Source organism: Alligator sinensis, unplaced genomic scaffold (assembly GCF_000455745.1).
Source record: "Alligator sinensis unplaced genomic scaffold, ASM45574v1 scaffold649_1, whole genome shotgun sequence".
NCBI lineage: Eukaryota > Metazoa > Chordata > Crocodylia > Alligatoridae > Alligator > Alligator sinensis.
Genome location: NW_005842127.1, coordinates 82,594 through 98,782, shown reverse-complemented (window position 1 = coordinate 98,782; position 16,189 = coordinate 82,594).

The following is a 16,189-nucleotide window of genomic DNA, read 5'->3' as shown; positions in this document are numbered from 1 at the left end:
CCGGAGGGCAGGGAACAGCTGCAAGCAGACCTGGACAGGTTGGACAAGTGGGCAGAAAACAACAGAACGCAGTTCAACAAGGAGAAATGCAAAGTGCTGCACCTAGGGAGGAAAAATGTCCAGCACACCTACAGCCTAGGGAATGACCTGCTGGGTGGCAAGGAAGTGGAAAGGGATCTTGGAGTCCTAGCAGACTCCAAGATGAACATGAGTTGGCAGTGTGACAAAGCCATCAGAAAAGCCAATGGCACTTTATCGTGCATCAGCAGATGCATGACGAATAGGTCCAAGGAGGTGATACTTCCCCTCTATTGGGCACTTGTCAGACTGCAGTTGGAGTACTGCGTGAAATTCTGGGCGCCACGCTTCAAGAAGGATGCGGATTAGGTTAGACAGGCACTTGATTGTGATAGTTTAGTTAGGGATGATCCTGCCTTGAGTAGAGTATTGCTCTAACTTAACTTCCTGAGGTCCCATAGAAACTGGACCTTTTCAGCCTCCACAAGAGAAGGTTGAGAGGCGACCTTGTGGCTGCCTATAAGTTCATCACGGCGGCACAGAAGGGAATTGGTGAGTATTTATTCACCAAGGCGCCCCCGGGGGTTACAAGAAATAATGGCCACAAGCTAGCAGAGAGCAGATTTAGATTGGACATTAGGAAGAACTTCTTCACAGTTAGAGTGGCCAAGGTCTGGAACGGGCTCCCAAGGGAGGGGGCGCTTTCCCCTACCCTGGGGGTCTTTTCCTGCTTATGCAGGGGGTCGGACTCGATGATCTATTGAGGTCCCTTCCGACCCTAACATCTATGAATCTATGAATCTACAAAAGCTGGCACAGGACAGCAAAAAGGTGGGCAGCAGCACTGCAGCTGAAGGTTCCCAGATGGCATGTCCTGGCACACAACACCCTGCATACACAGAGGGGACAACAGGAGGGGGTGCTGTCCCTATCTTGAAAAATGCGATCTGTCTGGGAAAAGGAGGATCTGAGGGCCCAACAACATACAGGGACACGTGAGTGGAAGAAAGGGTGCAGCCCCCCATTTTTGTGCATGACTTTTGTGGTTGTGTTTCATTCACCATTTTGGGGGGCATCATTAACACTGCCAGGACAGAGAGTCCAGGAGCTCCTGGAGAGCCTAGGGTAGGCGACCAAAACTTCAACAGATCTAATTGCTTGTACTATCAGGGGAGTAGTCCCAGAGAGCTGGACTGCAGTCTAAAATGTTGGCTAGGACTACAAGTAAGGTTTAAGCTTTCCACTTAAGTTTTGTGCATGGAGCAGAGATAAGAAGTATCCCTGACCATTCTGCAACAGCCCTGCAAGTACTCAGCTAACCAACCAGCCCTGTCTAGGGAAAACAGTCAACCCAGCTGGGTTGAAGAGGCAGGCCTGACTGGGTAGAAGCCCAGGCTCTTAATCGTGTTGCAAGACACCTACAGATTGGTGCATGGATGGGGTGTAAGGGAGGTGGAGCACCAAGAAACATCAGTACAAAGTGCACCTAAGGGAGTTTGCAACACATGAAAAACCTCCCTCATCTTTTTCTAAGACCAGAGTGTGGTGGGTAAGCAATGGGAATTTCCCTTAGGAGGATGTGCCCGACGGATGGTAGTGCCAAAGTTTGCAAGTGCCAGAGTTTGGTTGTTTGCCAGGCCCCAAGTTGCTTGGGAGCAGTTGCTGGGGCTTAGGTGAGCACAGTATGACTACTCATAGCATAGTCTAACTTTAACCCTGCTTAACATTCTATAGATTTAGTATGGTTTGCCTCAGTGGGACAAGAGCTGCATGTTTTTGATGGGAAGAAAAAAGAAGTACTTCACAAGCATACCTTTAACTACTAAGCCTGGCAGCTAACTGTTGCAGTTACCAGAATCTCTATAGTTGGGACTGAGCACAGCTACTCATCATCTGGGCAGTGTTGGCTTAGAAATGATATTTAAAGGCCTGTTTTTGGGGAATTGGCTTACAGGTATAGATATATGCATTATAAGGGGTTAAGGCTCCCTCCAGAGGTGGTTCAGGCACCTACCGTGGACTCTCTTTAGAAACATTTGGATCCTTATCTTGCTGGGATCCTTTGACCCTAGCTGACTTCCTTCCCCTGGGGCGGGGGGCTGGACTTGATGATCTGTCAAGGTCCCCTCCAGCCCTAATGTCTATGAAATCTATGAAGATGGGCATGGGGGGTTAAATGGATTTCTAAAGAGTTTGGGATATGCACACACAGCTTTTCAGGCCCTGAAAGTGGAATGGTTGTCTAGCACAACAAGGCCAACAGATGGACACAGCCTGAGAATTGTGGGGAGGGGAGACATCCCATAACACAAGATCACAGCCTTCAAGGCAGACAGGTTGTCTAATACAACAAGGACACATAGCCTGGGACCCAAAGAAGTATGTACCATACTGTCCCATAACACAAGATAAGTGACAGCAGCTACAAGGCTTCACAGCAGCAGGAGGTGCTGAATCCTGGTTTTTGGGGAGCAGATCAAATTAGGAGAAGAGCTGGAAGGCTATGTGGACATGTGACCACAGAGAGACAGCCAACCATAGATAGCCATGGATGAAGAGTCATCAGGAGTCATCAAGGTGGAAGGAGAATAAAAAAATAGAGACTTGAGATTAACAAAGAGTCCCTCTCATCCCTCCCTATCTCTCTTTGCTGTCCCTCCATGTTTTGCTCCTTGAGAGGGGGTCCCATCCCCATCCCTGTCCCCCGGGAAGGGCTCCTGAGGTCACCATGGACTGAGGACATACCAGCAGCTCATCTCATGAACCCCACTTGAGTGGATCTGTGGGCCTCGGCATCCAGAGTTCTGACACTTAAGAGAATGAGCCTCAGAGTGGAGCCTGCATCCTGACCTGATGTACTTTGACTCTGATGACAGTCCTAGGATTGGTAGATATAGAATTGTTTGATTGCTTGTATTGTTAATTTTTTGTTATCACTCTGCATCAATAAATTTGCCTATTATTAACTGGCAGGTGTTGTGGTTAGTCTGAGGGTTGTGCTTGCCTAGAACAAAGGTATATGGTCTGGGCTCCTAAAATGCAGGGTCAACAGACAGCTGCTACATTGCAATACACTACTGTGGAAGCAGGTGTGATACCAGCAGCAAAAGAAGCTTCTTTCCTGAGCTTTCTTTCCTGAAGGTTCCACTGCTAATCTGATAGTAAGAGTCACCTTGACATTCTGTCTCCACCCATCCAACCATTTTGGCAAGCATCTCCAACTCATATCTCCAGTGCCATAAGTGGTAATTCATACTGCCTGTCTCAACGTAGACAATGCAAGGAGCGTGGAGTTGAGGGAAGTATGGTGAATGGAGATGTTTGCAGATAGGAAAGCTGAAGGATTATAGGGCTAAGAAAAGAAGAATTAATTTGAAAGAGGGAGAGAAGCAAAAGAATATTTGATTGATAGACTATTTCAATCAGGGAATGTCATGTGCAGGCTCAAGATGGAAAATATTTGAGGGAACTTCTGTTACAATTTTGGCAGCAAATTCCAGCTGAAAGTACTGACATATGGGCCAGAACCTATTAAGTCACAGCAGTTGGTGGTGTATGTGAGCTGGTGCTGTAGTTTCTTTCAGGTGAGACAGTTTTGCTTTTACCTTCTTGAACTTACTGTCAACTAACTGAAAGAAATGAAATTTACAAAGGAAATGGGTTCATTGCACTGCTCAGTACTCTGCTGCCACCCTTCCTTCTGTATTCCCAACCTCAAGGCTCTTGGGGCAAACTTTACCTTTTCTTCAAAATATCTAATGAGACTGAGTTTTTGTTTCTTTTCAAGTGTGTGTCTGTGTGTGCATGTGTGCAATAATTCTAGTCTCCCTAGAGGAATATTTGTTTTTAAAAAAGATTACAAGTAAAGAATAACGAACTCAAAGTGTATCAAATGCGAGCATACTGTGCATAGAGGAAAAGGACATTTTAAAAGTGGTAATAAAAACAAATGGCTCTTGAGGGTGTGTGTGAACTAATTATACTTTGATGCAGGAAAGTGCTGCTAGTTGTTTAATGATATCCATTCACACATTGTGCTGCTATAACAGCCTAACCTTGAAATACAAGCCCAAATGTAGTTTTATTCCAAAGTAAAATTGGTAGTGTTGTGTTTGTGTTGTGTTTATATTCCGCTATCACAAATAATACATATAGTTTTGAGACAGAGACATAAACTCATGCTCTGTGGACTGTTGTGGTTTTTCCTAAGCTAGAGAGTAATATCTCTGGAAAGTAAAAACATCCATTTATACACTGAACAGTTAGATTGCATCACACTACACCATCTTTGTCTGTGGTAAAATTGAGAGGAGGTTTCTGTAGGTGAGGAGTACATGGATCTGCAGATAAATTAAGTTTTAGCCTTACCTGCTGAGACTGCCAATGAGGATGCCAGTTAGTGCCATGGGGGATGGTTTTAGGGATGTATATAACTACAGTACAGAAAATCTAATGCAACTCTTTGTAAGTGGCAACATATATGATTCATCACTACAGTTATGGTTTTCAATAGTACATTGTTGTACTGCAATGTAATTCAGCAGACATACTCTTTTGTCCTTGACCACAGCTAGAGAGAAATCAGTATGTGACACCATTATAGGATGGATGTATGGAACAGTAATCAAAACCATAAATGTGGAGTTTCAAAGTTTTATTACATCACCTCAGAAGTGAGGGAGGAGATTTGGTTCCCTGGGGAAATGCTCATATGATACCATGTTATCTTGTAGCTATTCTATAGGGGAAATGTAAGGTGAGCCATTAATCCACCTACCGGGACAATTAAATAAAGGGAGTTTAAATGAATGTACGTCTCAGGAGCAAATCACATAATGGTAGAAAATTAGAGTTGGATGGGACCTCAGGAGGTCATCTAGTCCAACCCCCTGCTCAAAGCAGGACCATCCCCAACTAGATCATTTCAGCCAGGGCTTTGTCAAGCCATGCCTTTAAAACCTCCAAGACTGGAGATTCCACTACATCTTTTGGTAACCTGTCCCAGTATTTTACTACCCTCCTAGTGAGAAAAGTCTTCCTAATATCTCACCTAAACTTACCGTACTGCAACTTGAGACCTTTTCTCCTTGTTCTGTCATCTGCTACCACTGAGAATAGTCTAGCTCCATCCTCTTTTGAACCCCCATTCAGGTAGTTGAAGGACGCTATTAAATCCCCTTTAGTCTCTTCTCTGGACTAAATAAATCCAGTTCTCTCAGTCTTTCCTCATAAGTCATGTGCTCCAGCCGCATCACCATTTTTGTTGCTCTCCAATTTGTCCTTTCTATAAGGGGGCCCCAAAACTGAGCACACTAATCCAGATGTGGCCTCACTAGTGCTGAAGAGAGGGGAGTAATCACTTTCCTTGACCTGCTGGCAACACCCAGTATGCCATTAGCCTTCTTTGCAACAAGGGCACACTGTTGGCTTATATTCAGCTCATTGTCTACTGTAACCTCCAGATACCTTTTTGCAGAGCTGCAGCCCAGCCAGTCAGCCCCCCCACCCCCCCAGCCTAGACTGGTGCATGGGCTTGTTGTGTCCTAAGTGGAGGACTTTGCACTTGTCCTTGTTGAATGTCATGAGATTTCTTTTGGCCCAATCCTCCAATTTGTCGAGGTCATTCTGAATCCTAGCCCTACCCTCTAGCATATCTACTCCTCCTCTCAGCTTGGTGTCATCTGCAGACTTGCTGAGGATGCACTCTATGCCTTCCTCCAGGTCATTGATGAAGATATTGAACAAAACTGGCCCTAGGACTGACCCCTGGGAAACTCCACTTGATACCAGCTGCCATCTAGACATTGAGCCATTATTACCCTCTGAGCCTGATGCTCTAGCCAGTTTTCTATCCACCTTACAGTCCATTCATCCAACCTGTACTTCCTTAGGTTAACTGTGAGAATGTTGTGGGATAGCATATCAAAAGCCTTGTTTAAATCAAGGTATACCAAATCCACCAGTTTCCCCATATGCACAGAGCCAATCATCTCATCATAGAAGGTAATCAGGTTGGTCAAGCTTGATATACCCTTGGTGAATCCATGCTGAATATTCCTAATCATCTCCTTCTCCTCCAAGTGCTTCAGGATGGATTCCTTGAGGAACTGCTCCATAATCTTTCCATGGACTGAGGTGAGGGTGACTGATCTGTAGTTCCCTGGATACTCCTTTTTCCCTTTCTTAAATATGGGCACTATGTTTGCCCTTTTCCAATCATCTGGAACCTCTCCAGATCACCATGAGTTTTCAAAGATGATGGCCAGTGGCTCTGCAGTCACATCAGCCAACTCTCTCAGTACCCTTTGGTTCATCCCATCTGGACCCACGGACTTGTATATGTCCAGCTTTTTTAAATAGTCCCTAACCTGTTCCTTTGCCACTGGTTCCTCAGCTCCTCCCCAAACTGTGCTGCCCAGTGCAGTAGTCTGCTTGTGAAGATTGAGGTGAAAAAGGCATAAAGTACTTCAGCCTTTTCTGCATCCTCTGTCACAAGGTTGCCTCCCCTATTCAGTAAGGGACCCACACTTTCCCTGATCCTCCTCTTGCTACTGGCATACTTGTAGAAACCCTTCTTGTTACCCTTCACATCCCTTGCTAGCTGCAACTCCAATTGTGCTTTGGACTTCCTGATTTCATCCCTGCATGCCTGAACAATGCTCTTATATTCTTCCCTAGTTATTTGTCCAAGTTTGAATTTCTTATTATCTTCCTTTTTGTGATTTAGCTCACTGAAGAGTTCCCTGTTAAGTCAAGCTGGTCTTCTGCCATCCTTGCTTGTCTTTCTGCACATCAGGATGGTTTGTTCCTGAACTCTCAGTAAGGCTTCTTGAAAGTACAGCCAGCTATCCTGGACTCTTATCCACCTCAGACTGGCCTCCAATAGGATACTGCCCATGAGTTCCCTGAGTGAGTCCAAGTCTTCTTTTCTGAAGTGAAGGATCCTTATTCTGCTGCTCTCCATCCTTTCTTTCCTCAGGATCCTGAACTCTTATCATCTCATGGTTGCTGCTGCCCACGTTGCCATCCACTACTACATTCCCCACCAATTATTTCCTGTTTGTGAGCAGCATATCAGAAGAGCACGGCCCTTAGTTGGCTGCTCACACACTTGCACCAGAAATGTGTCCCCAACACTCTCCAAAAACGTTCTGGATTGCCTGTGCACTCCTGTATTGCCCTCCCATGAGAACTAGGGCTTGCTATTGGGAACTTCCTTCTGGTCTGGTGGTCTATAGCAGACCCCCACCATAACATCACCCTTGTTGCTCTCCCCTGTAACCTTAACCCAGAGACTTTCAACAGGCCTATCTCTTGTTTCATACTGGAGATCTGAGCAATCATATGGCTCTTTTATGTAAAGTGAAACTCCTCCTCCGCTTTGCCCCTGCTTGTCTTTCCTTAACAGTTTGTACCTGTCCATGACAGTGCTCCAGTCATGTGAGCTATCCCACCAAGTCTCTGTTATTCTAATCAAGTCATAGTTCCATGACTGCAAGGACTTCCAGTTCTTCCTGCTTGTTTCCCAGGCTCCATGCATTTGCGTACAGCAGTGGTCACCAACCAGTGGATCTCGATCCACTGGTAAATCTTGGAGCCTCTTGGAGTCGATCCAAGGCTGGGGTGGGGGGCTGAGTACTCATGTGCATGTACGTGCCTGGCCCAGCCCAGCAGGTCTGTCCATGGCTGAGGGAAGAGGCAAGGGCTAGATCTAGGCCCCCACAGTAAGGGACAGTGCTGAAGAGGCAGGAGCAGAGGTACGTTGAATGAGGCCAAAGCCAGATGGGACTTCCCTGCTTGGGAGGCATGCCCCCAAATAATTTTTCTCCCTCTTCCTTGATCTGTCCCCCATTTCCCTCCCCACAGACTTACCTGCTGTGCTGAAGGGGGAGGGGCAGTGGTGCACAATAGATCTTGGATTGCTTTTCAATGCTACTTTAAATGCCAAAGTGTTCTCTACTTTAAAAAGGTTGGAGACCACTGGTGCGGTACCTAAGGTAACTACTTGATTGTCCTGATTTCTCAGGAACTATGACAGCACTTTCCCTGTTTTCTCCTCCTGCTTCCTCTTCCTCCAGGTCTCCTGCTTCCCCACTTACCTTAGGGCTTTGGTCTCCATCCCCTGGCAAACCTAATTTAAATCCTTCCTCACTAGATTAGCAAGCCTGTTTTCATCAGGTGGATCCCATCTCATCCCAGCAAATATAGGATAGTGATTAGCTTACAGGGAAGTATAGATGGCAGGTGAATATCTTTTGTGGGGGTCATGCAGAAGGTGCATTTCAAAAAGAGGGGAAACGTATAGGTAAGTCAAAGCAATTGATTCCTGGTCTTCTTGCAGTCTTCCAGGATAGGGGGAAGGCCAGCAAAAGCAGTCCCTGATGACTCTATGTAAAGATTTAGTTGGTGAACGTTGCCTCACTTCCATTATCTTGGTGTTTCTTTTGATTTGAAGATTGTTAGGATTTAAAACAAAGGTGAGTTTCTCTTCAGAGGCCCAAATTGAAAAAATAAAGATAGCAGAATCTCCTTGGTCTAGGAAGCACCATCTAAAATGATCACATTTTGGTGTAGTTGTACACTGCTAGAAATGCTATAGAGCAGAGAAGGTAAAAATGATGCATTATTTTGCCACATAAGACACTTATTTTTTCTGAGCATTTGGCCATTAGAAGGAAACCAATAAAATGTTATAGCAGATGTAAATACCCATATGGAAAATACCACCACAATTTGTGTATATACACCATTGATTTCTATCTCAGAGGGCTATGCACTGCTTCCACATCTTGCCTGGCTATCCAGATGGTTGTTAATAAAGCAGTCAGACCTCCCAGGAAATGAGATAAACAAAAGCAGTAGTTTGCAGGAAGGGGGAAAAAAACACATATGAAACTATTCCTCCAGAAAAGAAATAATACAGCATTGATAAACAAGTGTTAATCTTGACATTGTTTATAAAACTGATATTACTTTACCTTACATTTGTGACAGTTTTGAATATTTCTTAAGTGAAAACAGCAGAAAGGCCAATTAAAAGCTATTTCTAGTAAATATGCCACTTCTTGACCTGCTAATGTTCATCTGATGGAAGCAAAATAGGTTGAGAGACAGGTGAAAATGTTGTTAGGAAATCAAAAATGATGGAAAGGCCAAGGGGGCATATCACTCAGGAAAACAAGTTTTAAATTCTGTCAAACACATTAGTTCAATTGCCACTACTGTTTTCCTTTAAATCTCAAAGGATGATGGAACAAATATGAAAAAAACATATTATTATGTAGAAATAACTTATTGAAAAATGTACAGTAGCTATCCATGTTTTCATTTATCTTTAATAATTAGCAAGATACTATTTGGAACCTGCATCTTAAGCTGCTGCATCCTAAAGCTGGATGAAGTAAACATAACTGCCCGTTTCATGCTGTCATTTATGTTTTACCGTTGTTTATCTTTAAAGGATGGCAATTTTTTAGAAAAAGTAAACTTATTCAATGCCAAATGTTTGGGATAATGTTAAGTGACTGTCTTTGTTCATGTGGTATTTCTGGTTTCTTCACCAGCTATATATATACTGAAGAAGGCTAATGCAAGCCATTTCTCCTTCCTCTGCTGCCTCTTTTTGATTGGCTGTCGAGGAACCAATTGGACAAAAATGAATCAGAAGTAGTCAGAGGGAGGATCAGGTGTTTCATAAAACACCTGCCATGAAATGGGATGTGAAACCTTTTCCAACTTTTCTTTTCCCAGTCATTGTGAAGATCAATATGCCCCAGGATTTGGGGCAGTTTCAGTAGCTTAGCTTGGCATACCTATAAAACCACAATCCAATTACCAGAGTAGAGATGCTCCATTTATTTCTTTCACAGCCTGGGTAAACATCCAGCCCTCATCCCCACAAGCACACACATGCATTCCCCCATGGACAAATAGCAGTGGCATGTAGTTGTGCTGCTGCTACTTGTCCCCAGGGAATAATCTTGCACATGCGCTCTGGCATGTAGCAAATTGCCCTAGGTAGGGTAGAGAAGGCCGGGGCCAGGACCTGGGCTGGCCCTATCAGCCTTACCTGGGGTCATGAGGGCCTCCCAGGGTTGCAAAGCACAGCTTGGCTGGCAGCCAGAGCATGGGTCTGGCAGGCCAGGCTCTGGTTTCTGGCAGTTCCTGCTGCAACCACGTGCACCACCCCACCTCTTTTTATAAGTGCTTTTTATAGATACCAGAATCTCACAGTATCTAATTTTGGCTCTGTGTTTGAAATGTGCATCAGGGAGAGCCTTTTCATTTTGCAGTGTCTCAGAAGCCTTTGAGGTGCTGCAAAGTGCACATCTCCACTCATGGGGACATAGCCCCGGAGTCTGACCCTTTAAGATTCCTTTCTGATTTGATGTGATGCTAGGGTGAGATTGCTTTCTTGTGATCTTTTATGTGTTGTTTAGTTATACAAATGGTTGCTGGCTCTTTAAAACAATAAAAATATGTTAATAATACCATTTGATACACTCTGGGGAGCCATGAATGAGTGAAGGTGGCTTATATGCTGCCACATTCAATCAGTCGATACTCAGTAAATGTAATTGACTTGCTATCTGCTTTTAACCCTTCTGGTCATTTCACAACCCTAGTTAAAGTCATTTGTAAGGATTACTTTGGTATTATGAAAAACAGGAATGTTGCATACTCAGGGGTTTCCCTGTGTACAGATCTGTTGATGCCTTTCTCAGAATGTTGATGGAAGGGGAATTCCTATTTCCTATTAGTATTGTCTTCTGCTTTCCCAAGCCTTTCCCCCACTTAAGCAGGACAAGTGTGGTGAAGTGTGATTTAGGGAAGGTGTAGGATGGAGACGAGGATATTTTTTTTACAAATTTCTCACTTGTCCTGATCCAAAAGATTTTTTTCCATCAGAGAGATTAACCTGATCCATCATCAGTCCGTTCTTTGATACTGTATTTACATTAAGGAATAACTGAATTAGTTTAAACTAAGAAAAGAAAAGAAAAAGATTTAACAAAACTTATTCAGGTCAGATTTGGAGGATTTTGCTTGTACAGTATTTAACAATGGTGCCCTAATCACCATGGGACCTCTGAATACTTCTTTTCTTCAGGAAACCAGTCATCACCGTAACAAGGTCTTTAGGGTTAAAAAAAAAATCTTGCTAACATTAAAACTGTATTCTTTTTTCCCCCTTAGTCGGAACTCTGAAAAGAAATCCCAAGCTACTGCAAGAAAGGAAATAGTTGTCATTATTTTTCTCATTTAAAAAGCAAGAATATATTTACCAAAAAACACTTGTTCTAATTCTTCCAGCGTGTTTCCGCCCCCCCGACCCCTCCCCCCCACAACTTTAAACAGTTCAGAAAGTTCAAACAACTCTTTACACTTGAGGGGAGTTACCTCATACAGAAGTCCAAATGTTGTGATGTCACTCAGAATTAATTTCCACATACATTAATTGGCAAAGAAATATTATGTTAACCATTGGCAGATGGGCTTAGTTTATTGTCCTCTATATGTGGAACTTGAGTGCAAGCATGAAAGCGATGTGTGAATAATTGTTGTTTAATTAAGATGGGACATTTCCCAACTGTTCTTGCAAATGTCATACAAAAGTCCTCACTGCCCCCACTTACGCAGATGGTTATAGTCCTCAGGGGATTTCACATTATCTGAAAGTCTTCCAAGAATGTGCATCTGATTTCTTTTGGTTGATAAGTCATTGAGTCTCAATGGCTTTCAACAACCTTCCATTTCATTGATTGCATGCTCCAGGCTGGCTAGGTAGATGGTTCTATTGCCACTTTTTGAAAAAAAATAGTATTGCAGAACTTAAGATGAAGAACATTTTCATTATTTTTTATATTATTCAAGACAAATGTAGAAAAATTACACCAGCCTGTAGGTGGTGAAATAACATCTGCTATTTTTCATCCAGTATTTAAAATCATATGGCAAAAATATTGTTGTCAGATTTATGCAGTCCCAATCATTTGGATATTTGTGTATAGGATACTTCTGTAATACATAAGATTATATGTGGTGGTAGATATATGCCAATCTAAAGTGGGTATATCCAATGAAAAATTGTAATTGAACTGAGATATTTTGTTTGATACTTAAAGGCTTTTCTGTCTTCAGAAAAGTGGAGATCAGTACAGAAAACATGGACAAATGCATGATTTGTTTACTTACTTCCCTAATAAGTTTGCCCAAGTCTGTGAGTAACTTTAGCAGAATCAATGAGGTAGATCGATACATGAATCAATACTACTGTAGCTCCTACCTAGCTGATTGGTCCTTTTTCGTTCCAATTTTTTTTGAGAAGCTGGAAGTTTTATATTTCTGTCTTTCCAAAAACCTATTTCAATTATACAAAGATATAATAGTTATCAGTACATTTGATAGGAATGGTTCTTTCGGTGTAAAATGTTATTACTGCAGTCATGTTTTTTTCACATCAGGTTATCTGTCCCATCAGGCAAATCTTACAAAAGATAAGCTCCTCTCTTTTTTGGGGGGGGCAATATGGAGGAAGAGGGGAAGTGGGGGGGTATAACAATATTTTGCACCGCCAGTTTAAGAAGTGGTGCACCCAATGTAGATTTTGCATGTGCAAATTGTACAAAAATGTAGAAACCAGGCTTCAGATACTTAAGGTAAAGTTATACATTCCATTTAGACCATACTAAATCTGTGGAATGTAATTGGTATTAAAGTTAGAACATGCTGTGAGCAGTCACACCTAGGGACCTACTGAAATTGAGGTGGCTGCTGTTGTGGTCCAAACACAGTGCCCAGTGCCATTTTTGTGGTGGAGCATGCTGGCTCCCCCACACCTCTGATTGGACGAGGGGCCCCCTTCCCTAGAGATTGATAGTTGGCCCCAAACCAGGGCTTGCTAATGCATGAATTAATTACTTTGATTGGCTTAATCCCCTGATCAAGGCCATGGAAGCCATTAACCACTTCCTAGAATACTTAACTTGTCAATTAATGGCTTCCACAGGCTTGATTAGGGGATTAAGCCCATGGAAGCCATTAATTTAATGGGTTAGCAAGCAGTCTAGGACACAGTAAATTGCTTCAGTGGGCTTGACCACATGCCAGGAGGGGACACAGCTTTTCTCACAGCACTGCCAAAACATATGGGTTTCCTGGCAGACTGGCAGGCAGTCCCATGCTGAGCATTTGAAAGAAAAGGTGGGAGGTCAGGTTTCTTTGCTAGCTTCTGGGCTGGCGTCTGATTGTGTCCTGGACTGTACCTATATCAGGGGCTCAGCCTCCAAGTTGCTCCCCCCCACCCCACTCCCCATGCTTCAGGACATCAGGCCTTCCTACTGTTTTCTGTTTTGCAGCTCCCTTTTTCTTCTTTTCCCCTGCTAACTCACCAATTTCATGCTCTTTTGTGGTCCCTGAACTTTTTCACAGAGACTGGGTTTTTTTCATGGAGACCAACCAAATTCACGCAAAAATCACAAACTCACAAATTTAATAGATCCCTATTAAAAGTTAATATAATTTCTTGACTGCACAGCTCTGACTTGTCACTGGAGGGCTGTCGGACAAGGATGCATCTCAGAGTCAGGACACCTGGGCTCTTTCTCTGCTTAGGAGAAATGGGGGGCTCAGGAACAGTGCATCCTGGGATGCTGGAACTGAAAATTGCTCATTTTATCGCTGTAGAGCAGACTGAAGCTACCCTAACGTGAGCAAGGTAGTATAGCCCAGAGTTAACCCTTGGCTGAAGTGCTGTAACTGAGATTCTCAGAGGGCATATAGCATGAGTTAATAGGCTATAACTTGCAGATGCTCACCTTCTAAATGCACTTAGTAGGGTTTAAGTGTAACATGTGGCTTCACCCTTATATGGCTGCCAGACCTTATTCACTACTACCAGGAAGCATTTCTGTGCCTGGAACTCTCTCTTCAAGGGTCAAACTGTCTTTTAAAACACATGACAAGAAGACAAGAGTGTGGTGTTCCCTTTTTTGTATACAGGCAGCCCTTGACTTACAATGTTTTGAGTTACAATGTTTTGCACTTACAACATTTATAAATTGACATCCTGTTTCAACTTTCTGATGTGAGTTTTGACTTTACAACACTTGATCCAATGTGATACCACACTAGGAAACAAGTTCTCTGTGTCACCCATCTCCCTGGAGAACATCTGTCCAAACTTCCTTGGACACTTTATTTAAGAAAGCAGACAAGACTGCAGAAAAACCTGCAGCCAAGACTCCTGAGAAGACTCCAGCCAAGAACTCTTCAAAAAGTCCAACCATGAGCCCTTCAAAAAGTGCAGCAAAATCACCTCAAAGTCATCCTTCCAAAGCAATATGATTGCTATTTACAATATAAATACATTAATGTAGCTATATTACTCATCTATGATTGATTGAGTACAAAATTGTGGGGCATTATTGGTGAAAATAGGGTATTGGGCCTTGGTTCAGGAACAAATTCCCCATTTATAACATAGTTTCTTATGAGAAAATTGGTTTTGAGTTACAACATTTCAACTAAAGACATGGTTTTCAGGAACCAATTGTGTTGTAAGTCTGAGGACTGTGTGTAATAGGTCAGTAGATAGAACATCTACCTAGGAGATGGGACCCAGGTCCAGTTCCCTTTTCTGGATGAAAAGATTCAGTCCCATGCCTACCATCCCCCAGAAGAGTGCAATAATTATCAGGCTATAGGCTATTCTGGGGAAGGGGAAGGAAAGCACTCTACATTTCTTCTGCTGAAGCTGTTCTGCCATACATAAACAAATTCATAATTTGCTGAGGTAGGATGACACAGAGCACCCATGCAAGCAAGAGTGAACATGACTATCTAGTCTAATGGCTGTGTATTTTGTGAGGAAAAAGGGAGGTAGAGGGAAGGGAAAGATCTGGGTTCCAATCCCTCCCCAGGGACTGTTTATGATGACTGTTTCATATAATTCTTTCTCTGAGCCAAATTGTGAACCTTGACACGCACCCACCCCACCCCCCGCCCCTCACTTTCAATAATAACTCTTCATACAAATTGTCTCAGTAAAAATGAAGAGTTCCATTATGCTGAGTGGAACTAGTTGCAGTAACAATTTGTAGTTAGGCATGTGGCTTGACATAATTAAAAATATAGCCATATTTCACTTTCCTCCTCCTAAAACATATAACTAATACAATATTTGAAACTTCATACTGAAAACAGAAATTTTTTCTCTGTTCAAGTAAGTGCTAGAATATGTATGACAGCCATCTGCCATGCAAAATGATTGATACAGATTTTGGTTTATCCTACATTGTAATCCAGAGTGCATCTGGAGTAACTCCAGTAATGTCAAACTGACTCTTAGTTTGCAACAGTGTGTATGTTTCAGAGCATAATTTGTTCCAATATGTCTGAATGTTCTATAATAATATTCAGTGTTTTAATCTGTGATGTGAACACCTTGCCATCTTCTTTAATAGCCACTCGTTAACTTTTATATATGCACCTATCTCAAAAACATCACATTCTTAAATATATGTTGAAATGTACCAGCAGAAAAAAAGAGAGAAAAAAACTAGGAAATTGCACTTGGAGATTAAAATGTAATGTGTACGTGAAACTGCTGTGGATATTGTTGTAATTAGCATTTTCCTGTAAACTTTGTAACCTAGCAAACTTAATTGGAAATGATGCATATTCACTCTTATTATAAATATTTAAAGAAAGAAAGATTGTGGAAGGGCTTAATTGCTTTTGGAAAGGTTCATTTATATATATATATATATATATATATATATATATATAGTGCAAATTCAAGGACTCAAAAGTTAGAACTTAACAGAATTCATATTGCCTGTGCAAACTCAGATTAGCCTTTCTGTGCATATGTATTATGATACACCATTTAATCAGCACACATTACTTGATGCACCCTTTAATCAGCACACATTACATTTTCCACAGGATCCTTGTCTCATTCAAAATGCAAAATGGACCTGCTCTCAGGACAAATCAGGACTGGGAGTGTAGGAAGCTATTATCTGCAAGGCCTCTCCCTCCTTTGTTGTAGAAGATGGACTCTACAAAGTGAATAAGGTAAGGGACTACAGGAAAAGGAGGGTCTCCTGGTCAATGCCATTGAGTGGTGAACTAGATTTGTCCCTGTGTCTGCCAGAAAACTCCTGGA